Genomic DNA, 25,314 nt, shown 5'->3' on the forward strand with positions numbered 1-25,314 from the left:
GTGCTTATCATGGGTGAAAGGGAAAAACATGGTAGCTTTCATGCTTCCTTCCTTCCTCTCTCTTTCTTTCTAAACATCCTGTTACCAAAATGTTTTAGAATGTGATTTAATTTTCCCTCAGAAATTTCAAAGGAAATTTAGGCATGAAAGGAACTTCAAGTCTTGGGAACATATCTGTAAATATCAGTCATCATTGCATGGTACTAATCAAGAAAATTCTGGTGACTTGTGTCTTCTGGATAAATGGAAATGTGTTGCATCTCTTGATCACTGAACATGTTGCTTTTTCCTTTCATTTTTGTTCCTTTCCCCCACCTAATCAGAAGCTTAGAGCAGCAGAAGAGTGCTTGAAGAATGTAACTCTAATTTGGGAAAGAAAATAGGAAACTGATGTTCTGATCTGCACAGATGGGTCAGCTTTTCTACCAGCTTTGCTGGATGAATATTGAGAATGTCACTTATTTGGTCCCATTTAACAAGGCTCAGCACTTAAGCAGGGTGAAGTTTTAGATGTGTACTATCTGTCAGGTAGGTTAGCTAAAACTTAAATGGATTGATTTTACTAATAATTAGTTCTGGTAATTAAAGAACTTTTGTGTCACTCCTCTTACATGCTATGACACTTCATCAGTAGACAGTGTGATCTGAGCTGTACCTCGCTGAGGCTGTAGTCTTCTTTACTTGAAGGAGGACTCACGTCAGCTTTCTGTTAGCCTTTGAATCACATAGAGGGGTAGAAGCAAAATAAAGCCATTTTCAAAAACTTCTGGGATAGGTCAGGTTAGGGTGGGATGGAAATGCCCCAGGTCGTTCTCATCCTACTTCTGGGCCACATCTAAAATTCTGTGCAGTTATATGACTTCTCTGCCCTTGAAAAGCTCAGAAGCTTGTGGGGAGAAGGGTAGGTCTACTTGTAAGCAAATACTGCGATACATTTCAGTGTAAGTTAAGAATTATAGTTGATGTCAGAATGGAGTTTTGTGGGCGCACAAATGGGCAAGTTGAGATTGAAGATGAGCACAGTGGTTTCCATTTATGTAACATGTTTCAACCTGAGTCTCTTTTCATCTTTTGCACCATGTTTGGTTTATAAAAGAGCATTTTATGTTGTTTTGCATTGTTTTTTCCCCCCACCCAGTGACAGTTTATGACCCAGCTTGAACAATACAATGAAATTCTTCTTTACCTCTAGCTGTTGTGGAGCTGAAGATAGATCTGGGCCGAGATGGGACTTTGTGGCACAAATTTTGGATTGTAGGTTGTGGCTGTTATTGTTCCGACAGATAACTGTAACTTAAAAGTTATTTAGAAAGAAGTAAAGCAAAATGTTGGTGAGACAAAAGGGGGTCTGGTTAATTTATAAATGGTGCTTTAAAACAGTAAGCAGGTGTCTCAGCTTAAAGGGTGTTTGGAATAAAGTTGTTTTAGAGAAGAAATACTAGTAAACTCTTCTGTGGGATAGTAGGATCGGAGACTGAAGTCCTGGTGGATCCTTACCTGTTGTAATCCCCCTTCTCGCCCCCTTCCCTGCCTCCCATTTCTGTTTCCCTTTACTGGAAATTCAAAAGCATGAAATAGATTTCAGAGAATGAAAAGTACAATGATACTAATTGCAAGACACTACAACTTTCCTGTCATACTGGTCAAGGGCAGTGTAGGAGCATTGCTCTGCAACCATACTGTGTTCCCAAGAAGTATGGAAGCGTCTGGTCAGAGGCATTGAAAGGGTGTACCCGTGCATGAAGGAAAAGGAGGGCTAAACCTCATTTGCATGGTTCAAAGTAATAGCTTCCTGAGCCTTTTCAAGAGTGTTTGAAGGCAAATTTGTTGCAAAAGATAGCTTATCTGAACTTTTATTGTGGTATCTGTACAAATCACTTGAGGGACAGGTAGGATCTATTTCTGCTCTTAGACTGCTAGTTCATTAAGGATAGGATTTTTTTCTTTCTTTCTTTCTTTTTTATCACTGTATCACTCACACTTTTGCACATGGGAAGTGTTGAATAAACATTTTATAGTAAGATACTTTTGTAAAGTACTCAATATATAAAAGTACTTTAGTAGTAATAGCTGGTATTTAACACATACTGCATGTTACCTAAAAGAATTACCTAGTCTAATGGTCACCCTATGAATTGGAACACTCCTGGTACTACCCCCATGATAAATGAGTTAATCCAGGTTGTAGGATTCAAGATCAGCGTCCAAAAGTCAGTAGTATTTCGATACACTCTCTATGAATATTCAAAGAATGAAATAAACAATTCTGTTTATAATAGCATCAAAAGAATAAAATACTTAAGAATACATTTAACAAAAGAAGCATAAAACTTACGCTTTGAAACTATAAAACATTTTTGAAAGAAATTAAAGAATATATAAGTGAAAAATAACCCATGTTCATCAATTGAGAGTCCAGAACTAAACCTATGTGTCTCAGATTAACAAGGGTGTCAAGACCATTCAGTAGGGAAAGAATAATCTTTTTGATATATGGTGCTGGGCAAACTGGATATCCACATGCAAAATAATGAAATTGGATCCTTACCTTATACTATACATAAAACTTAGCTCAAAATGGATCAAAAATGTGAGCTATAACTGTAAAACTCTTAGAAGAATGCATTAATCTTTGTCAAGGAATAGCCTTGAGTTTGGCAGGGAATGCATTCTTAAATATGATACCAAAAGTATAAGCAACAAAAGAAAAACTAGATAAATTGGATTTTATAAAAATCAAAAGCTTTTCTATTTCAATGGACAATTTCGCGCAGAGTCAGACACGACTGACGTGACTTAGCAACAAGTAATATGTGGTAAATTCATATGATGGAATATTATTTGGCCATATAAAATAATGAAATACTGATACATGCTAAAACATGGATGTGTGTGTGCTTGGTTGCTCAGTTGTGTCCGACTCTTTGCAACCCCATGGACTATAGCCCACCAGGCTCCTCTGTCCATGGGAGTCTCCAGGCAAGAATATTGGAGTGGGTTGCCATGCTGTCCTCCAGGGGATCTTCCCAATCCAGGAATCAAACCCAGGTCTCCTGTGTTGTAGGCGGATTCTTTATCATCTGAGCCACTAGGGAAGTTCACAGTGTGGATAAACCTTGAGAACATTGTGCTAAGTGGAAAAAAAAAAAAAGTCACAATCCACATATTGTATAATTCTATTTATATTAAAGGATTAGAATTGGAAAATCTATAAAGGCAGATAGAAGATTAGTGGTTGCTTTGGGCTGGGGACTTTGAGGGGAAACAGAAGATGACAGCTGAAGAATACAGGATTTCTTTTTTTGAAATGATGAGAATATTGTAGAATTGTGATGGTTGTACATATCTGAATATACTAAAACCGTTGAATTGCATGTTTAAAAAAGGTGACTATATAGTCTGCGAATTCGATCTCAATAAGCCTGTCATTTCATTAATAAAAATGCTGACACAAGCAATATCTTTAATTATACACTGGAGTGAAAGTCGCTCAGTCATGTCTGATACAGTCCCTGGAATTCTCCAGGCCAGAATACTGGAGTGGGTAGCCTTTCCCTTCTCCAGAGGATCTTCCCAACCCAGAGATCGAACCCCAGTCTCCCGCATTACAGCGGATTCCCAGTGAGCCACAAGGGAAGCCCAAGAACCCTGAAATGGGTAGCCTATCCCTTCTCCAGTGGATCTTCTGACCCAGGAATCGAACCAGGGTCTCCTGCATTGCAGGCCGATTCTTTACTAACTGAGCTATCAGGGAAGCCCTTATTAGAGAAATAAACCTTGATGATATGTCTTTTCTCTTGATAAGGCACATGTCATCATTTCAGGGTTGTTGGTTGCCCCAGTATGGTTTATTAAAAGAGCTTTGCTTCCTGGGTTGAGCAAGACCTAATTAAAAGTGTATATCTGGCTGCTTTGGTGATTTTACTCTAAGTTACTTTATATGTATGTTTGCTTTGTTTCCATTCATCAAAAATTCAAGCTCTTAGTTGATAGGAAATGGTAACAAGTGTTCATTGAAGACTTACCATGTGTAGATACTTGTCTGTGTGATTTTAATGTGTTATCCAGTACATCTCACAATAATTCTACAAAGTAAATATAGTAATTCTGGGTTTAATGATGGGGAAACCGAGGCACAGGATTTAGATAACTTACTCAAAGTCAAATAATAGGTTAAGTGACAGAATATGGTACTAGGTAGCAGCAATGTTTTGTATTATTCTGGGCCAGGCATATTTTACCTTATACGATAGATGTTTCTGACAGTGTGTGTTTAAAATAACTTTTTGTAAGTGAAACCATATTTTTAGTGTGCTAAAGGAGCCTATTATTTAAAATTGAACCTGCAAATAAATCAGTTCTTTTTTATCAGTCTTGACAATTGTGGCATCTTAAATCAGGGCACTCCTATACATTTGATTGAGTGCAGTAATTTCTCTGGTAATTCTATTGATTTGGGGTAGGTTTAAAGCTTTATTAGTTTCATTCTGCAAACTTTTATTGAGGACCTATTTTTTGTAGTAAAGAAAACGTGCTGTAAGAAAGTCCAAAGGAGGCAATTCCCGATTTAGAATTAGCTGGTGATAAAAGCTTATAAAATACTTTTCCCTGAAACCTGTCCTTAATTTAAGCTTGTAAATTATACTGCTGTTCATGCCTGTATTTTTGTACATATGCTACAGCTGCACGATCTAAAACAATAGCCACTAGACATGTGTGTCTATTTAAATGTAAATTAATTAGTATTAAATAAAATGCAAAATTCTGTTCCTTAATCACTGGCCACATTCTAAATGTTTGATAGTTGTGTGTAACCAGTGGCTGCCATATTGGACAGAACAGGACTAGAGAAATGGTAACATCCACTCTTTTTACAGGAATTAAGGTGGTCCATGTGCTTTTGTGGGGAATGAAAAGTGGAGGAAAAGGATCTGATGGGACTTTTTATTTAAAAGTATACATTACACTTTCTTTTTTCGACAGGATGAAAGCATATAAATAAGTTTTATGTGACATGGGAGCCTTCATAAGGAAATGAAGAGCCAATGAAACAGAGCTGTGTATTTTTATGCAAGCTTTAATAAAGGGTAGGTGGTCATGAAGAAGTAAGATAGGTTGGGGCGTATGGGTAACTGTAGTAAACTGGGAGAAATTTAACAGGACCTGTTTGTTGAAATTTCTTCTTCACTGTCCTTTGTCTTCCTAGATTACGGTGCTTCCTTCTTCTGGGTATGGGGAAGCCTCCTCTCACATGAAGTTTTTGACCTTTCTAAGCTTTTGGCCTCTTATTAGTTAACCTTTTTGCCAGTTCAATTTTTAAGTAATTTCCCCCCCTTTTCATCGGCTGTTTTCACAGGGTTGTCAGTCAGTGTGTCTAGTCTACCATGTGGATTACCAGCTTATATAAAAGGATGCAAGTCAGGAACAGCCAGTTGGAGGAGATGCCTATGACAGGGAAGGGAGAAAGGCATGGAGTTCTTTCCCTGCTCTCTCCAAGCTCATCATTCTCCCTGAATCTCCATGTGTTCACCAATCCAGAAACAATATGTGTTACATTTTTTTTAAAGACCTTGGAGTATCTTCACAATGTCTCTTCCGAACTGAAAAATAATAGGTAACTGAAGTGTTGGTAAATAATATTTTAAAGTATTAGTTATGCTGCTTTTTAAATGGAATTTTGTGTTATTAAAAAGTGCCCTCTGTATGCTCCTAAGAATTTAGTAAGCTATCCATTAACTGCAAAAGGAAATGTGAAGGCTTTTGTCATATATGCTTTTTTAACATTTAATGAGGATGAAAAGAAAATATATGTTGAGAGAATAATGGTGCAAATGTTCGTATGCCACCATTCATTAACATGCAACCATATTTGGTTGTGTGTGTATCACTTAAAAGTGAGTTGCAGTCACCATACATGAGCCTTTAATACTTAGCGCACACATCCCCTGAGACCCAGAATGTTATCCTGGGTAACAATATTATCATCATCACTCAAGAAATAAATGATCAATTTGTTCGTAATACCATACCATGCCAGGCCTATTTAAACATCCAGTTGTCTCCTAAATTTCTCTTTTCCCCAGTTAGGGTGCCATCAAGTTTTATGCAAGTCTGTAGTTTTGAGCATCCCTACAACTTTAATTTTTATTTTCATGAAATTACAACCTCCTCAACTTTATTTTGAAAAATTTGAAACCTACAATAAGGTTGAAAAGTAGTACAAGGAATGCCCACATTCATCAATTATTAATGCTTTGCTTCATGTACTTTATCTCTGTTTATACCTTTCAGTCATTTGAAATTAAATTACAGATATCATGGCCTCTTAACCCTAAGTCCTTAACAGTGTATCTCCTAAGAACAATAATTTTCTCCAGTGAACCACAAAGCCATTGATCACATGTAAGATTTAACATTAGCCTTAAGATGTCATGTCTCTTTGGTATCCTTTAATCTAGGACATTTCCCCTGCCTCCCCCTTCTCCCCACTTTTGATCTTAACATTGTTGTCTTATAGGTGGGTAGGCCAGTTGTGTTATCTAACCTCTTACAATCTGGGTTTGTTTGATCATTTCTTTATAGACTCGTTTAACTTTAATTTTCTATCCCCTTTCTTTCTTGTGAATTGGAGTTAGATCGATAAGTTTTATTCCATTTAGGTTAAATATTTTTAGCAAGACACTTCCATAGGTATTTCTTGTTGTGTTTCACATCAGGAGGCACTTAGTGTTGATTATCCCAGTATTAGTGATACAGAGCTTTATCACTCAGTGGAAGTAGCAAAGGCTATTGAAAAGATACATTTTTCCTCTTGTAATTACAAAGTGGCCATGTGATGATACTTTGTATCTTTCACAAGTCATATTACACAACCCCGGAATGGAACCAGAGTCTCCTTCATTGCAGGCAGATTCTTTACCAACTAAGCTATGAGGGAAGCCCGCATTACACATTAGTCTTTGTGTAATGTTTTAGCATCTACTGATGATCCGTTGTAGTGAACCTGGTTAGCTATTTCCCTGGGATTGCATATTGGTTATTTTCTTAGTTTTGTGGTACTTATGTTTAAGAGAATAAGGATTTATTCCATCACCACCCCCCCCACCCTTTTATCCATGCTATATAGTTTTTGAAACAGTTTATGTCTTGGCAAATGCTTTCTGACTATATGGTTTAGAGAAATATGTGATAATATAAAGTTTTCTGTGTCCTCTAATTTCTCCAGTATTTTTTAAATGTTGAGATCTGATGAAGGTGAGTCTAGGGGGAGGGAACTAATTCTAGTCTGTGGTCATTTTAATTTACAGTATTGAAGCCCTTGTTTCTTGCTTTTAAATATGCTCTGGCTTCTGAAGAGTTTCAGAAGAAATTTGTGCCTCTGTAGATTTAGCTACAGTTTAGGAAAATTTTGTGAGCTCTTATTAAGTTCTGGGCATGGATATCAAGAATGCCATCATACTCTTAACAGCTTTGGAAGCAAGTGTTGGAATGTAACTATGTAAACTTTTTTTCCCCCCTTTTTCCTTCTCTTTCACTGCTTCTTTGGTTTTATCACCAGGGATGGGTGTGAAAGTAACTTGTCTGAAATTTTGTTGCCCTTAGGGAGTGACTTAAAATTCCCAAGATAGTTTTAGAGCTGATTCTTGATCTTGGAATGATGGAACAGACCTCTCGGTAATCCTCTTCCTGAAGTGAGCATGGATTCTAAGAGGGGCCTGAAGAGTCCTGAGTGTAATGCTGGTTTTCTTGTTGTTGTTTGTTTGCCTTTCATTTTCTTTTGCTGATGAGCTTTATTAAGGGAATTTTCAGACTTTCTGAAGTAATGTTTATTTTAAATGAAAAAAAAAAAAATATAGCTAGCAATAGCGTTACTGTCTGAATTGTGTCCTCCCTCCTGCCGTATTTTTATGTTGAAGGTACAACCCCTACACCTCAGAATATAACTGTACTTGAAGACAGAGCCCTTAGAGAGGTAATTAAGATTAAATGAGGTTATTAGGATGGATTCTAGGAGAAGACAATGGCACCCCACTCCAGTACTCTTGCCTGGAAAATCCCATGGATGGAGGAGCCTGGTAGGCTGCAGTCCGTGGGGTTGCTAAGAGTTGGGCACGACTGAGCGACTTCACTTTGACTTTTCACTTTCATGCATTGGAGAAGGAAATGGCAACCCACTGCAGTGTTCTTGCCTGGAGAATGCCATGGACGCAGGAGCCTGGTGGGCTGCTGTCTATGGGATTGTGCAGAGTTGGACACAACTGAAGCAACTTAGCAGCAGCAGCAGGATGGGTTCTAATCCAGTATCATGTCCTTCTAGAAGAGGAGACTCAGAAACAGGCCTAAAGAGAAAAGACCTTATGAAGACACAAGAAAAAGATGGCCATCTACTAGCCAAAGAGGAGGAGAAATCAGTGCAGCTGATACCCTGATCTTAGATTTTTGGCCTTCAGAAACGTGGCAGAATAAGTCTGTTATTTAAGTCATCTTGTCTATGGTATTTTGGTATGGCAGCCTGTGCAGACTAATACTATATGATCCAGCAATAGTGCTGTGTATTAATGCATATATATTACATTTAATTTGTCAAAAATTATGTGTGTATTAAAATGTAATGTATAATTATTCTGGTTTGTATCTAAAGCTACTTACTAAGCAGGGTAGGGGCAGTATAGGTTAGAAATAACCAAAGGCTAAAGTGAAGATGGATTGTGAGCTTTAAAATCCAATTTCTCATCTTCCAGTTGGCGTTACTGAGATATGTGATTGGAATAGCTAAAATGTCCATCTGTGAACTCACCCTGTTTTCTCTCTGAAGTAGGTCTTCATTGGTTTCACTTGGGAGTAGAAATATGGTAATAGGATTGGTAGCTCACCAGTTTCCATTCATTCTGTTTCTGTAGTATCTCTTTAAAAAATGCTCTTCCTTTATGTTCCATTGGAGAAGTCATTTTCTTGCTCTCAGCTTAATCTTCCTTAGAAACTGTCCTTCACATTTAATATACATCCAGTCATTCACTTCCTTGCTTAAACGCCTATGTCTTAAAAACCTTTTTCTGTGAAAAATTTTACAGGGCAAGATACTCCTCAGAGGCTGAGTCCACTGTTTGGACATCAGTTAATTTTCAGATGATTCTTTGTTTCCCAAACCTTTCAGTATTTCATTCCTTTATGTAAGTAAGTTGTGCCCCCTTAATTTGGAATGGCCTTGGTGCCTCACCTGGAATCAGTTTCCTTTTTATGGCCTTCGGTACTCTCAGGTTGTTTTAAAATGTCTGTTTATAAGTTTGTCCTGTGGGTCAGAGTGAGTCCTTTTGTGGCAGCATCTGCTGGACACACTTGTCAGATCACCACCTACACTGGAATCATCTTAAAATGTTGCTTCCTGGACACTCTCCCAGTCATGTTGACTTGACTTAGAACCTTTTCCAGTGCAGTCTGGGGAGCTGCATTTTAAGCAAGCTCCTTGGTGATTCTGAATTGGAGCACCTCCACTGTGGAGTAGGGGGAGCCACTTCACTCATCTTCTTCAGAGTCCTGCCCTGGTAAGTTAGAAAAAAACTCAATAAATTAGGAAGAACAATACACCAGATTTGAAAAAGAGGTCCAACAAGATGAAAAGTGCCGCTACATTTACTAAAGTGCCAAAATTATTTGAAAGTAATATGGATTTATAAACCCCTTGAAACTCAAGTCTTTGAAATGTTGATATTATTTTGTATTTCACTAAAATAGATATATTTTGGGTGTGGGGTGGTGATGGTTAATGTAATTAAATGTCTCCTGTATTCATCTTCTTTTTCTTTTTTAGTGTCAGGATAGCAAAAAAGTGTAGGGACTGTCCTTACTTAGCACTAATGTAAAAGGGGATTTGAAATTCCTAGGACATAACTGCCATTTTTGTCTATCCTGCCTTCTTGGTGTTTAGAAGTTTGAAGGGAGTTTTTGTTGCCCGTTGAAATGGATATAGCAGCTGTGGAGGCTTATTAGGTTAGAATGCTTGGTGAAAAGAAAAGGAGACAGAGATTTTCCAGCTTCCAACAACTGGCATAGATGACTCTGCAAACAGGCTGTTCATTACCTGCAGGATGTCTTGTGCTGGCAGATAACTTGCAATATAGAGGGCTGCCTAGAAATCATTGGTTAATGCCATGGTCTGAAATATTAGTGCTATTAATATTACAGAGGGAATTTGAGAGATACAAAGCTTATGAGCACAATCTTCAAATTCTTTTTTAAAAAAAGATTTCCCAATATACTCTAAAACTACATTATGGATTTTTTCTTTGTGTCTTATAATTTAAACATTATCATAGTATTGCAAAATGGAAAGAGTAGGGGGCTTCTTTGTCTTGGAGATGGAGTTCTGGGTTTGAATTCTGGCTTTACTGTGTGCTCAAAGCTATATACTGAGAAAGCTTCCCTAATCACCAAGAGACTGCTTTCTTTTATGTAAAATGAGGATAGGCAGATCAACTTTCTCCACTTCACTCCGAATAGTGATAATGGGATCGAGTAAAAAAGAAATTATGTATAAGAATGTGTTGTAAATGGTAAAATGCTAATAAATCAATGATGTTAAGAAATTTATTACTATTTGCCATTACCAAAAGAATGTTTAGAGTAAATAGTCTGATTTACAGTTGATTATAGCTTAGTGTTATAGCCACGAAAGAAAATCATTTTAATCTATTTTGTGTCTTATTGGTTTTTTAAATAAGTTTTCTTTGTAGATATGAACCTATTGGGAAATAATTTTTCCCCAGTTGCTTATCTATTGCAAATGTGCAGTAGTTACCAACTTCTACTGTTGAGATTAAAAGATAGTATGTAAAATTTCAACTATAAATAAGTCAACTTTTGTTTAAAATACTTAAGAGAAATTAGTGTATTATTACTGGAAACTGCAAAATCATGGCTTTGACATTTTATTGAAGAATCAGCTGGCTACTACCTAGAAAGTTTGGAGAAAATTAATTAATCAGATTTACTACTCAGGCAAGAATCATGCTTTTGGCTTAAAAACAGATTGGAGGTTTCATTTCAAATTTAAAAATCTAAATAAAGTATGTAGAATGTAGATAAGAATATTATGCTAGCAATAGTTTTTATTCTCTTACATTTTTGCTTTTCTTTTTCTGTTTCCCGCCCCCATCTCTTAGAAAAGGGGCAACTGTTTCTTTTCCTGTCCTCACCAGTAAGGCCCACTGCTTCACTACTTTTTCTCCCTTCCTTCCTCTCCTTCCTTGGAAGGAAAGAAGTAAAAAAACAAAACAAAACAAAACCCAAAACTCTTTGAGGCTTATTAGGGGCTTTAAAAATGAGTTTGATTTGTGACCTGTCATAGTTTGAATAATTTGCTTCCATGGTATTTTGCTTATCTCAGCTTCCCAGCTGCATGTCCAACTTCTGCCTCTTCTCTTTCTTGGCAGGTTAGTTTAGCTTATTTTGAAGGAGTAGAACCAGTTGTCTCCCCCCACCTCACCCCACCACCCCTCACCCTGCTTCCAGTGATTTTCCTGGGGGATTGAGGTCAAACAACTCAATTCCTATTCTGACCCCCCTTTTTTCATCACTGAGTAACCTTGACTTCCTGATCATGGCAGAATACCCATCCATATTATATTTATTCTTTTTGAAAGAATTTGTCAGCTTCCAGTGAGGAAAAGATAAGGATGCAGGTCTCTAACAAGTCAGTTCAGTAAGAGTGAGGCTACCCATTGGTGATTCTTAATAAGTGTCCTCTCCTGTCTCCCACTGTGTATCTGTCCCTTTAACGTTTCGCTCTTGAATATATTAAGAAAATCTTTGTTTAGTCGCTAAGTCATGTCCAACTCTTTTGTGAGCCCATGGACTGTAGCCTGCCAGGCTAGTCTGTCCATGGGATATACCAGGTAAGAATACTGAAGTGAGTTGCCATTTCCTTGTCCAGAGGATCTGTCTGACCCACGGGTTGAACCCAAGTCTGCTGCATTGCCAGGTGTATTCTTTACCACTGATCTACCAGGAAAACCCAAGAAGAGTCCGTATGTTAGTGTTGGATGAGGCCCAAGCTTCTTCATCTCTCACAGGCAGCCCAGGTGATCCCACTCTAGAAATGAAAGTTGCTCAGTTGTGTCCAACTCTTTGCAACCCCATGGACTATATAGTTCATGGAATTCTCCAGGCCAGAATACTGGAGTGGGTATCCGTGCCCTCCTTGAGAGGATCTTCCCAACCCAGGGGTTGAACCCAGGTCTCCCACACTGTAGGCAGATGCTTTACCAGCTGAGCCACCAGGGAAGCCCTAAGGTGCCTGTAGGATCACACTTTGGAAAACATACATTTAGAATAGTGAACAGAATATGTTACAGACACCTCACCAAAGAAAATATACAATGGCAAATAAGCATATGAAATGAGGCTCCACATCATGTGTTATTAGAACATTTCAAATTAAAACAACATGAAATACTACTTCCCACCTATTAGAATGGCTAAGATCTAAAACCCTGACAACACCAAATGCTAACAAGGATGTGGAGCAATAGGAACTCTTATCCATTGCTGGTATAAAATGTTACAGACCCTTTGGAAGTCAATTTGGAAATTTCTTACAAAGCTAAATGTACTCTTAGCATGTGTTATGGACTGAATGTTTGAATCCCCTTCAGGTTTGTATATCAAAATCTCAATGTGACTGCATTTGGAGATAGAGCCTTTATGGAGGTAATTAAGGTTAAATTAAGCAAGCGAGTTCCAGAAAAACATCTATTTCTGCTTTATTGACTATGCCAAAGCCTTTGACTGTGTGGATCACAATAAACTGTGGAAAATTCTGAAAGAGATGGGAATCCCAGACCATCTGACCTGCCTCTTGAGAAACCTATATGGAGGTCAGGAAGCTACAGTTAGAACTGGACATGGAACAACAGGCTGGTTCCAAATAGGAAAAGGAGTATGCCAAGGCTGTATATTGTCACCCTGCTTATTTAACTTATATGCAGAGTACATCATGAGAAACTCTGGGCTGGAAGAAGCACAAGCTGGAATCAAGATTGCCAGGAGAAATATCAATAACCTCAGATACGCAGATGACATCACCCTTATGGCAGAAAATGAAGAAGAACTAAAAAGCCTCTTGATGAAAGTGAAAGTGGAGAGTGAAAAAGTTGGCTTAAAGCTCAACATTCAGAAGCTCATGGCATCTGGTCCCATCACTTCATGGGAAATCAATGGGGAAACAGTGGAAACAGTGTCAGACTTTATTTTTTTGGGCTCCAAAATCACTGCAGATGGTGATTGCAGCCATGAAATTAAAAGACGCTTACTCCTTGGAAGGAAAGTTATGACCAACCTAGATAGCATATTCAAAAGCAGACACATTACTTTGCCAACAAAGGTCCATCTAGTCAAGGCTATGGTTTTTCCAGTAGGTCATGTATGGATGTGAGAGTTGGACTGTGAAGAAAGCTGAGTGCCGAAGAATTGATGCTTTTGAACTGTGGTGTTGGAGGAGACTCTTGAGAGTACCTTGGACTGCAAGGAGATCCAACCAGTCCATTCTAAAGGAGATCAGTCCTGGGTGTTCATTGGAAGGACTGATGCTAAAGCTGAAACTCCAGTACTTTGGCCACCTCATGCGAAGAGTTGACTCATTGGAAAAGACCCTGATGCTGGGAGGGATTGGGGTCAGGAGGAGAAGGGGATGACAGAGTATGAGATGGCTGGATGGCATCACTGACTCAATGGACATGAGTTTGAGTGAACTCCGGGAGTTGGTGATGGACAGGGAGGCCTGGCATGCTTCGATTCATGGGGTCACAAAGAGTCGAACATGACTGAGCAACTGAACTGAACTGAAGGTTAAATGAGATTGTAAGCATGAGACCCTGATCTGATGGTATTAGTATCCTTATAAGGAGAGACTAGAGCTCTCCTCCCCAGTGTTCCACACCTCAGTCATGTGAGGATCTAGTAACTATCTACCAGCCAGGAAGAGAGCTCTCAGTAGAAATTTAATGAGCTGACACCTTGATCTTGGACATTTTAGCCTCTATAACTGTGAGAAGTGAATCTCCATTGTTTAAGTCACCCAGTCCATAGTATTTTTTTATGGCAGCCCAAGCAGACTAATAATACACTATACCCTTCAGCAATTGTGTTCCTAAGTTTTTACTCAGATGAGTTGAAAACTTAGGTCCACACAGAAAAACCTACAGATGGATGTTTATAACGGCCTTTATTCATAATTGCCCCAAATTGGAAGCAGCCAAGATATTCTTCAGTAGGTGAATGGGTAAATAAACTGGGGTCCATTCATACATTGAAATGTTATTCAGTAATAAAACAAATGAACTATCAAGCCACAAAAAAATATGGAAGAATCTTGAATGCATATTACTAAGTGAAAGAAGTCAGTCTGAAAAGCTTACATATTGTTTCCTTCCAACTCTGTGACCTTCTGGAAAAGACAGAGCTTTGGAGGCAGTGAAAAGATCAGTGGTTGCCAGGGGTTCTGTGGGGAGTGAGGGGATGATGAATAAGTGGAACACAGGGAATTTTTAGGACAGTAAATGGTTCTGTATGATACTGTAATGGTGGATACAGAGCATTATGCATTTGTCAAAATTGGTTGAATTATCACACAAAGAGTGACCACTAATGTAAACGATAAACTTTAGTTTTGGTGCAGTCCGTAGCAACGAATGTCTCACACCAGTGCAAGATGCTTAAAACAGGAATGTAGTGGAGTGAAGTGAGATGAATAAGGGAATATATGGGAACTCTCTGTATTTTCTGCTCATTTTAAAATTATAAACCTAAAACTGCTCTAAAATGAGCAGTTTATAGAGGATTGAAATTAAGGTAATAAAAAGCATTCAAATTTTTTTTTTCACCAATTGAGTATCAGATTCAAGACTCTGTTCTGTTGCTTTAAAAGTGAGAGAAAAATAAAAGAGAAAAATTGAGGTATTTTCCAACTGGAAGGGATTTACTGTCTTTCAGCAGCTCATTGGCATTTCTCAAATGCGTTTCTGTTGTTGTTTTTTATCATTTAGAGAAAGAACCAAAGGTGATAGTATTTCTCTTACCAAACTGAAGGGTTAGATCTGTGAATAAATGTTGGATGTGAAATGTTTTCCTGGTACTTAATAAAATTGTGTAGTATTTCCCAGTCATTGGGTGGGTAGTAGATCAGGTTAAGGAGCTTCATGGACTGAGTATCTCTTAGCCAGGCCCCTAAGAGCTTGAGCGTTTTAATCCGTGGTCCTTGTTCCTGAACCTTGGTTTGAGACTTGTTAGAATAGAGCCAACCACCCCAAGAGTTAAAGGTGAATTGCTTAGCTTCTTTTTGTTGAAAAATAATTTTTTTTCCTCCAAGAGAATTTTTACTTTGAGTTAGAGAAGACTTCTTCAGGCTGCTCTTTTAATAATTAAAGTGGCCTTTTAGAACTCCTGATTTGATGAACCGATAAAAATGTTTTGTAATTAGCAGATCAAAGCTCTACTGTGGCTGCTGTTTACATTGTGAGTATGTAAATGGAACTTCTAAAGGGAATGAAAAGAATTTGTTTAACACCTCTTTAATTTTGTTTATGTAATTCTTTTGCTTAAAAATCTCCCCCACTACCACTTCACGTTGATACTGCTAGGGTAAACATTAACTTCTCCGTCTCACTTTAATATCAAAGAACTTGAGAAACAGCAGTGTCTGAATTGTCGAGGTTTACTACATTTAAGTCAGGGATTGAGTTCAACCATCCTCTGAAATGAAGCATCATCTTGAAAGGTTTGTCCATCAACCCTAAGTCATAAATGAATCTATTGATAACTTGAATTTAAAAAGCGCCAAAAAGTATTGGGTGTGTCTGTGATAATCTTGAATTGAAATTTGGCACTATCCTCTCCTGTGAATAAACAAATGCAACATAGCATAGCTTGTTTGGAATATAGTGTATATTTAAAAATAAAGTCTGGTGACAGAAGCTTTTCTCTTTAGGTGGTTAGGCAGGCTGGCCCTGTGTTAGTTGTTGTGAAAGTGAAGTCAACTCTGTCGTGTCCAACTCTTTTCAACCCCATGGACTGTAACCTATTCGGCTCCTCTGTCCATGGGATTTTCCAGGCAAGAGTACTGGAGTAGGTTGCCGTTAGTTGTTGTAGGTCTAGTCTAATCCCTCAGACTAGAGGGTGGGGTACTGTCTCTTTCAGCACTCTGATATAATATGATTAGAATGCTGTGTCTGATATGGCAGCTATTTTAAATAAAAATGAGCATTGACTGCTTTATTTCTGGGTGCTACCTGGGCATGTTTGGGGAGGGGGTGCAAAAAGGAAACATTGGTAAGGCTCGCCTGTCTGAAAGGAAAACTGCAATTGACCCATGAACAACGTGGGGATCAGTCCACATATACTTTATAGTTGGTTCCTTAGCAGCATCGGGTTCAGCCAACCACAGATTGTGATATTGAAAAAATATCTGTTATAAACCGGGCACACAGTTCAAAACTGCATCATTCGAGGGTCAGCTGGTACAAGGTACTTCAAGTCATTCCATCCATGATTGCATTTGACTGAAACCTTGGTCTCCTCTCGGACTTATTATATACTGAGTTTCTGGATAAAACTGCTGAAAGTAAGTGGATTAAAAAGCTGTCCTAAGAGAGCCTAAGAACTTATCTTATGAAAGTTTGTAGCTTACCAGTGGTGGGTCCTAATCTGAATTTATTCAGGACTGAAAAGAGTGCCAGTGTGTCTGTGGAACGGTATTTGTCAAGAGATTGGTTTAATAAGATTTTTTTTTTTTCCAGTTCAACATGAAAAAAAAAAAAATCTTACTAACTCAAGGCAAGGTGTTAGATGTAACTCTTGTCTCTGTCTAGTTATGCAATGGATTTACTTTGGTTAACTTCCATCAATGGAGAGAAGAGATGTGACCTTTCTGTTTGTTTTAAGAACTTACTAAATGTTCACAGGGAAGAAAGAGAGCGAAGAAGGAGGTGGGTGGCATTGTGTGCCCATCCATGACTGAGATGGGTAGTCTCTTTCTATTGTGAGACTGTGGTCGCTAAGCCAGAGCACTTGGGTCTCACTAAGGTGACAACAAGCAAGGGCTTGCTTTTTTGGGGCCTCATTAGTATGACTGAGGACCGCTTTGCTCCCTATTTACCTCACACAAGTCTGGTGAGATTTAATTAGTTGTACTTAGAGAAAGCTATCTGGGGCTTGCTTGTAAGGTGGATCCACCCGATACCTGCTCCTTGCCTGCAGAAAATAAAGCCATCGGCCCATCCTTTTCCCTCCCTACGTGTCCCACACTGACCTCTATAGGTCAGCAGGCAGGAGGCCTGCTTCACACTTATGGTATTACTGTGTCCTGTCTGGTCTTCCCTCTGTGTCCCTAACCTGATTTTGGACTTAGTCCTAGGTAAAAAGGGTAGGGTTAGAAGACAGAGCTCTTTCACTCTAACCACAAGCCTACATTTCCTCATACCTTTCATACTTTGCTATTTTGTGGAATATTAACTTTGTGTACCCCCATAATGGCTCTTACCAGCTTCCTGCTAAATTAAAAAAAAAAAAAAAAAGATTTATATATGTTAATGCATAGGTCAGAATTCTTGTGAGTAAATTACTAGGATACTTAAATGTTTAATTTGGAGTGATGCTTTTTTGTTTTTCAGTTTTTAAAAATTTCATTTGTATTAAAAAAATTTTTTTTCTGTATTTTCTTTTTTTGGAGAGATGCTTTTTAAGTGTCATCATGGCTCTTTGTAAAAGCATGTTTCCCTTGTTTCTCTGTGATGCTGATTTGATTTATCCTTATTCTTAACTCTGTTTTCAAAAACTGTTAAATGTTTTACAACCCTTAAGGTAGCACTGTCCAGTAGAAATAGAAGGCAAGCCATGGTTGTAATTTTAAGTTTTCTAGTCATCATATTAAAAAAAATAGAAACAAGTAAAGTTAATTTTAACAATATAATTTGTTTAAGAACCAGAGATCAAATTGCCAACATCTGTTGGATCATCAAAAAAGCAAGAGAGTTCCAGAAAAAAACATCTACTTCTGCTTTATTGACTATGCCAAAGCCTTTGACTGTGTGGATCACAACAATTGTGGAAAATTCTGAAAGAGATGGGAATACCAGACCACCTGATCTGCCTCCTGAGAAACCTATATGCAGGTCAGGAAGCAACAGTTAGAACAGAACATGGAACAACAGACTGGTTCCAAATAGGAAAAGGAGTACGTCAAGGCTGTATATTGTCGCCCTGCTCATTTAACTTATATGCAGAGTACATCATGAGAAATGCCAGACTGGATGAAGCACAAGCTGGAATCAAGATTACCAGGAGAAATATCAATAATCTCAGATATGCAGATGACACCACCCTTATGGCAGAAAGTGGAGAGGAACTAAAAAGCCTCTTGATGAAAATGAAAGAGGAGAGTGAAAAAGTTGGCTTAAAGCTCAACTTTCAGGAGACTAAGATCAGGACATCTGGTCCCATCACTTCATGGGAAATAGATGGGGAAACAGTGGCAGACTTGATTTTGGGGGGCTCCAAAATCACTGCAGATGGTGATTGCAGCCATGAAATTAAAAGATGCTTACTCCTGGAAGGAAAGTTGTAACCAACCTAGACAGCATATTAAAAAGCAGAGACATTACTTTGCCAACAAAGGTCTGTCTAGTCAAAGCTATGGTTTTTTCAATAGTCATGTATGGATGTGAGAGCTGGACCATAAAGAAAGCTGAGCCCTGAAGAATTGATGCTTTTAAACTGTGGTGTTGAAAAAGGCTCTTGAGAGTCCTTTGGACAGCAAGGAGATCCAACCAGTTAATCCTATAGGAAACCAGTCCTGAATATTCATTGGAAGAACTGATGCTGAAGTTGAGCTCCAATACTTTGGCCACCTGATGTGAAGAACTGACTCATTGGAAAAGACCCTGATGCTGGGAAAGATTGAAGGCAGGAGGGGAAGGGGACAGCAGAGGATGAGATGGTTGGATGGCATCACCAACTTGATGGACATGAGTTTGAGCAAGCTCCAGGAGTTGGCGATGGACAGGGAGGCCTGGCGTGTTGCAATCCATGGGATCGCAAAGAGTCAGATATGACTGAGCAACTAAACTGAACTGAATATATCCAAAATATTATCATTCAATATGTAATCAATATAAACAATCACTAAGGTGTTTTACATTTTTTTGTACTGAGTCTTCAGAGTCTGGCTTGTGTTTAGATTTCATAAAATATGCAGTTAAAAAGGTAGATTCTTGGTACTACCCTGGTGGTCCAATGGCTAAGATTCCATACTCCCAGTGCAGGGGGTTCAGGTTTGATTCCTGATTGGGGAACTGGGTCGCATATTCCACAACTAAAGATCCCGCATATTGTAACTAAGACACAGCACTGCCAAATAAATAATTTTTTTTAAAAAAAGCATATTCATATACTTGAATTGTTCCAAATATTTTCAAATTTTCTGGTTATTGATCAGTTATATTTTAAAGATTTAAATTAATTAAGTAAAATAAAAAATGCAGTTCCTCATTTGCACTTAGTCACATTGCTAATGCTCCATGGCCACATGTGGCTGGTGGCTGCTGTATTGAATAGCATAGTTTTCTTTATCTGTCATTCTCTCTTTGATTCAGATTCAGATTCAGATCAGTCGCTCAGTCATGTCCGACTCTTTGCGACCCCATGAATCGCAGCACGCCAGGCCTCCCTGTCCATCACCAACTCCCGGAGTTCACTGAAACTCACGTCCATCAAGTCAGTGATGCCATCCAGCCATCTCATCCTCTGTCGTCCCCTTCTCCTCTTGCCCCCAATCCCTCCCAGCATCCAAGTCTTTTCCAATGAGTCAACTCTTCGCATGAGGTAGCCGGTTTCCCATTTTCAGATAATGAATCAGATTGTTAATCAATCACCTCTTTTTCATTATGCTCTTATAATATTCAGAACACATACTGAGGGAAGGAGTGATTTATCTAGATTTATTTTTAATCCATCTAGCAGTTCTTAAATTCCTACTTAGTGAAGATCAGTGCCAGAGTCTGGGGTAGAATCCAGATCTTCCAGAGTGCTGTCCGTCTCTTCCCTTGTGCTAAATTCTACTCATTCCCCTTGCTATGGAGCATTTCCTTTCACAAGTGATAAGAAGTTAGAAGGAATCCATTTCTGTTTAGTGGCATTGACCTGTTGAAATCTGTTGAAATCACACACTCCAGCCAGGTTCAGCAGGGAGGGATTTAGTATAGGATATTAGGTCCTTCTTGAATCTTGGAGGAGCTGGAAGAGCAGGCTCTGGGTTGAATTTCTAAGAAAGACTCTCAGAATAACATTGTAAGACTGGTTAGCCAGGGAAACTGCCACCTGGGCGGTAATAAAAAAGCTGAGCAGGCAAGGAGCCTCCTATATCACAGCAGCTGCAGTCAGGACCTCATAACCTAAGCTGGCAAAATAGTGTGGGTGTTGGCTGTTGGCTTTGCAACTGGGGGCTGAACACCAGGACCTCAGCCTTAGAAGCACAGCCCTGCCTGATAGTGCTCCCTCTTCCTTTCAGATCTGTCTCATTGTGTATGGCAGAAGCTCTGGCAGTGTGGTCTTCTCTTGTTCTATGTTGTGCAATCCAGGGGCTAGAATAATGTGAATGAACAAGTGTGTAGTAGTTGCCCAAGTGGTTATTAACTTATTGATACAGAAGTCAAAGATGGACCAATGGAAATCTCCACTGAACCTGGGGCTATTTGTCTTGCAGAGACAATTTCACTGAGTGAAATTGAAGTGTAGTTAATTTACAATGTTGTGTTAGTTTCAAGTGTACAGCAAAATGATTCAGTTGCACACACACACATATACTTTTTCAGATTCTTTTCCATTATAGGTTATTTAAGATATTGAGTGGAGAAGGCAATGGCACTCCACTCCAGTACTCTTGCCTGGAAAATCCCATGGCTGGAGGAGCCTGGTGGGCTGCAGTCCATGGGGTCTCTAAGAGTTGGACACAACTGAGCGACTTCACTTTCACTTTTCACTTTCATGCCTTGGAGAAGGAAATGGCAACCCACCCCAGTGTTCTTGCCTGGAGAATCCCAGGCACGGGGGAGCCTGGTGGGCTGCCGTCTATGAGGTCGCACAGAGTCGGACACGACTGAAGCGACTTAGCAGCAGCAGCAAGATATTGAGTATATATGTATTTTTTTCTTGAGATCATTTCTCCATGTCCATAACTTCTGGAAAATTATGGATAAGTGGTAATAGTCCTGGACCAAACTTGATTATTCTGTAATTTGAAAATCTGAGAGTTTGATTCTACATAAATAGATCAGTGTTGTCTAAATACTTATGTTAGTATTCTATCCTACTTTGTGATGTTTTTGTGTGTCTGAACATTCAAGATTTTTAAAATATGAAAGATGAGAGAGTACATTGAAATTTTTGCCCTACTGTTGTTCTAACTGGGATTATTAGATATATCAAATATGGGGATAAATCACTATAAGGAGCAGAATGTAATTTTGGAACAGACAAGTAGAAAGAGTTATGTTTCCATGGGATTATTATGGGTCAAGATAATAGACATTGGGCCGTGTTATAGAATTAATCCTGAAATATCCTTGAAAATACTATACTTTATACTATAGCAACTTCTCACAGAACACTTGTTCTTCAAAATGTGTATAAATCAAATAATTTGAAAATTCAGACACTGGAATTAGGTTCAGTTATACCCAATTTATCATTCTTTTATTGCATCTCTGGGCTTCCCTGATAGCTCAGTTGGTAAACAATGTGCCTGCAATGCAGGAGACCCCGGTTCAATTCCTGGGTTGGGAAGATCCGCTGGAGAAGGGATAGGCTACCCATTCCAGTATTCTTGGGCTTCCCTTGTGGCTCAGCTGGTAAAGAATCTGCCTGTAAGGCGGGAGACCTGCGTTTGATCCCTGGGTTGGGAAGATCGCCTGGAGATGGGAAAAGCTACCCACTCCAGTATTCTGGCCTGGAGAATTCCATGGGCTGTATAGGTCACAGAGTCGGACGTGACTTTCACTTTCACTTATTGCATCTCTAAATATTGAGTGTATCTCACTGTGATTAGTATAAGCAGTGGGTCTCTATATGGGATCTCCAGCAGCAGCATCACCTGGGAACTTGATAGAAGTGCAAATTCTTGGGCTCCACCTCAAACCTATTGAATCTTAGACCCTGGAGGTAGTGCTCAGCACATGGAAATCTGTGTTTTAACAAACCTTCCAGGTGATTTTGATTTTCAGTTTAAGAACACAGACATTGAATGAGTCCATATTCTTTAAAGGGATTGCCAGTCACCAGTTCTTCCTACCCATCAGTTCTCTCTAAATAAAATTAAAAAGTAAAAGGCAAAAAGTTTTGTCCTTTGGCCTCTGTATCTTAGTTTTCTCTCCTGTGAAATGAGAAAATGTATAGTTCGATGTTTTGGGGAGGATTAAACGAGATAGATGATTGGTATCATGCATAGAATAGTTCAATAAATACTACTATGATTATTGCTATTATAGCTCATTTTTCAAAAATACTTTGGATGTAGCAACTTGATTCTGGAGGAGGGCATGGCAACCCATTCCTGTATTCTTGCCTGGAGAATCCCCATGGATGGAGGAGCCTGGCAGGCTGCAGTCTATGGGGTCTCACAGAGTCGGACACGACTGAGTGACTAAGCACAGCACAGCAACTTGATTCCAGGTTACGAAGGGGACGCAGGATGGAAATATATCTAACCTGCTTGGTTTAGCCCTCTCAAATTGTGTCAGAGTGTATAATTTATATTTCAGATAGCATTTAACTTATTGCAACTTTATTTTTATCCAGTTTAAAAATTTAAAGTTATTTGAATTTCTTCTAGCTTCTTTTCTAGGCCTTTTTCTGTTTCCATTTTAGTGGTGTTCTGTGTATCATATTTCTGTAGTTTTTAAAAAATCCTTTTTGACTCTGACCTAGTTTTCAAACTTGTGGGCAACATGAAAAGATCAACAGGAGAACAAACCAAAAGCTTTCTTTAGACAGCAGCCTGGAGGTACTTCTTTTTGTATGTAAGTGTATACTTTTTTAAAAGAGAGATGGTATCTATTCATGGAGAAAACACTTTGAGCAAGAAGAGGTTTTCTTTAATTTTCTTTCAGATAATAAAGAAGTAGGTCAGAAATTTTCTTTGTTTCTGAAGCTAATAAGTTGAATGAGAAATCTAGAAGTTGTAAGCTCACCTGCGTTCATAAGACTTAAATAAAACATTACTTTACAAAGTTAAATGGCACTATATGAAAATACATCTTTGTTGGTTAAGGGGTGGTGTGTATGTGTGTATGAGTGGTGGTCCTGGTTTTGTTTGTGTGACTGAGCGTGTTTCTGTACTACAAAGGCATGTAGTTCTATTTTCAGTGAGTAGTTTTCCTCCCAGCTTCTTTGTATGTAATACAGTCTAGCAATTGTGTAGTTAGTTTACAAAGTCTCTGTATGACTCATCTTCAGGCTATGGCTTTTTCAAGTTACACTTAAAGGTCAGAGTCTGTTTAGTTCTTAACCCTGCCTTTTCTAACTGGGAAGTGAGACTCGAAAGAATTAAAAAGTATGGAATTTGTTGGGTCTGGATTTAGAGCAGTAGGTTTTTTGGGGGAAGGGGTTGTTCTTTGAAGGAGAACAGTCTATATTGTGAGGAATTCCCAGAATTGTCAACGAATTTGAGACTTAATCTTTTTATTTTTTTTTTAAGTGATGTTCATTAAAGCAGACCTTTGGATTGAAATTTTTATTTAAATGTTTAATTTCTGTATCACATTGACAAAAACAGCAAACAAAGAGATTCAGAATTCCTTTTGCCCTCATGTCATAAATATGCATATATCTAAATCTGTTTTGTTGTCATAGACATTCCAAAAATCTTAAACAAAAGTAGTTTGAAGTAATTAGCTTGAAATATTGTTAAAACAGTAATAGAAGTAGGAGAGATCCTTTTTATATGTTTGAAAATGCAGTGGTTAGCCTTATTAATTTTTCTCTATATTAAGCATTAGGATAACAAAATACAAAATTTAAAAAGCAAAATACTCTGACTGTGAGTACTCTGTAGCTTTTTTATGACTACCAAGCTAATAAGGCAGAATTAGCTAGTAAGGAAGAAAATTAAGATTCTATGACTTGATTCTTTGGAATTCTGACTGTTGTCACTGTATAAACAAATAAAACAATCTCTGGCTGCTCACAGAGTTTTTGTCCCTTGGACAGATATAATGTCCTGGCATTTTTCATATTCTATTATCAAAGCCAAGGTCTAGAATTTTAAGTGGGAAGTTGGCTCTGAAATAATCAAATGCCAAACAAAGCTCATCTGAAAGTCCAATAAAGTAAAATTATAGTATTGCAAAATAAGAGAGTTACTGAACTAAATCCCCACAATTTGAGGATCTTTGCTATAAAGATGTTATTGTGTTATGAGAGGGGAGGGGCGGTAGTTTGGGCCAGCTGGGGTATTACTTTGATCCACAAATGGGGAGCTGAGGGTTCATTTTCCCCTTGGGGTTACTGAGGAGGAAGAATGCTGGCTGGTATGGCCACAGTGCTTTATGTGGGGATGAAGCCTTTACTGAGCGTCTGCCCAGTGTTTAGAGCCAAGCCCTGAGTTAGGCGCTTTACATATAAATAGGTATTGTTATCGCTGCTAATAGGGACCTAAAGTGAGATTGGTAGTGACTAAATGATGACATGCCTAGGGTCATGGAGCTTGTAAACTGCGAAGCTGGGATTTGAAATTATCTCCCGACTCCAAATCTCTTTCTGAAACTGGGTGTTCACAAGGACGCCACTGGTGTTTCCCATGGCACCAATCTGCTAAAGTTTTATTATAGGTTGTTATCATCAGCTTGTGTATCTTTCGTAAGATCCAAGTTTTAAATAGGTTGTAGGAAATCTACTCTATAATCTTCCTAACATCTTTAAACTTTGAAAAGTCTTAAGGTATCTTGGTAACCATTTTGTTTGGGTGTTAATTTGGGAGCATAGATGCTTGCTCTGTGGGGTGGACTTATGACTTTCATTGAGTGAGTGAGCCTATTTTTCAAGGATCATCATTGTGTCTTGATGCATGCAATATCCAGCTCCTGGGGACTTTGGGATCTAAAAGACAGTTTTTGCTTATTAGCGGTCATTTTGAGCAAGTTACCTGGCTTCCCTGAGGTTCACTTTTAGTAAAATGGGAATGACAGTGGTTTCTTTAGAAGTGGTTGTGAATAACAGAGTGCTAGGCACATAAACATTCCACAAATGCCAGCTGCTATGGTTGACCGTTACATA

General features: G+C 38.5%; 1 protein-coding gene and 2 long non-coding RNA genes across 4 annotated transcripts in view; all 3 read left to right on the top strand.

Annotated features, from left to right (window-relative positions):
• MLLT3 (MLLT3 super elongation complex subunit) overlaps positions 1-25,314 on the top strand; it is a 289,539-nt gene that overhangs the window by 23,554 nt on the left and 240,671 nt on the right. The gene's annotated exons all lie outside the window — the stretch shown is intronic.
• LOC123332790 lies at positions 3,664-5,701 on the top strand. Its single transcript, XR_006549824.1, has 2 exons — positions 3,664-5,087; positions 5,357-5,701. It is a non-coding gene; the product is annotated as an uncharacterized LOC123332790 (long non-coding RNA).
• LOC123332789 overlaps positions 8,167-25,314 on the top strand; it is a 43,294-nt gene continuing 26,146 nt past the window's right edge. Inside the window, exon 1 of the long non-coding RNA XR_006549823.2 lies at positions 8,167-9,542. This is a non-coding gene — a long non-coding RNA (uncharacterized LOC123332789). The remainder of the gene's footprint in view (positions 9,543-25,314) is intronic.

Source organism: Bubalus bubalis, chromosome 3 (genome assembly GCF_019923935.1).
Source record: "Bubalus bubalis isolate 160015118507 breed Murrah chromosome 3, NDDB_SH_1, whole genome shotgun sequence".
Taxonomy (NCBI): Eukaryota; Metazoa; Chordata; class Mammalia; order Artiodactyla; family Bovidae; genus Bubalus; species Bubalus bubalis.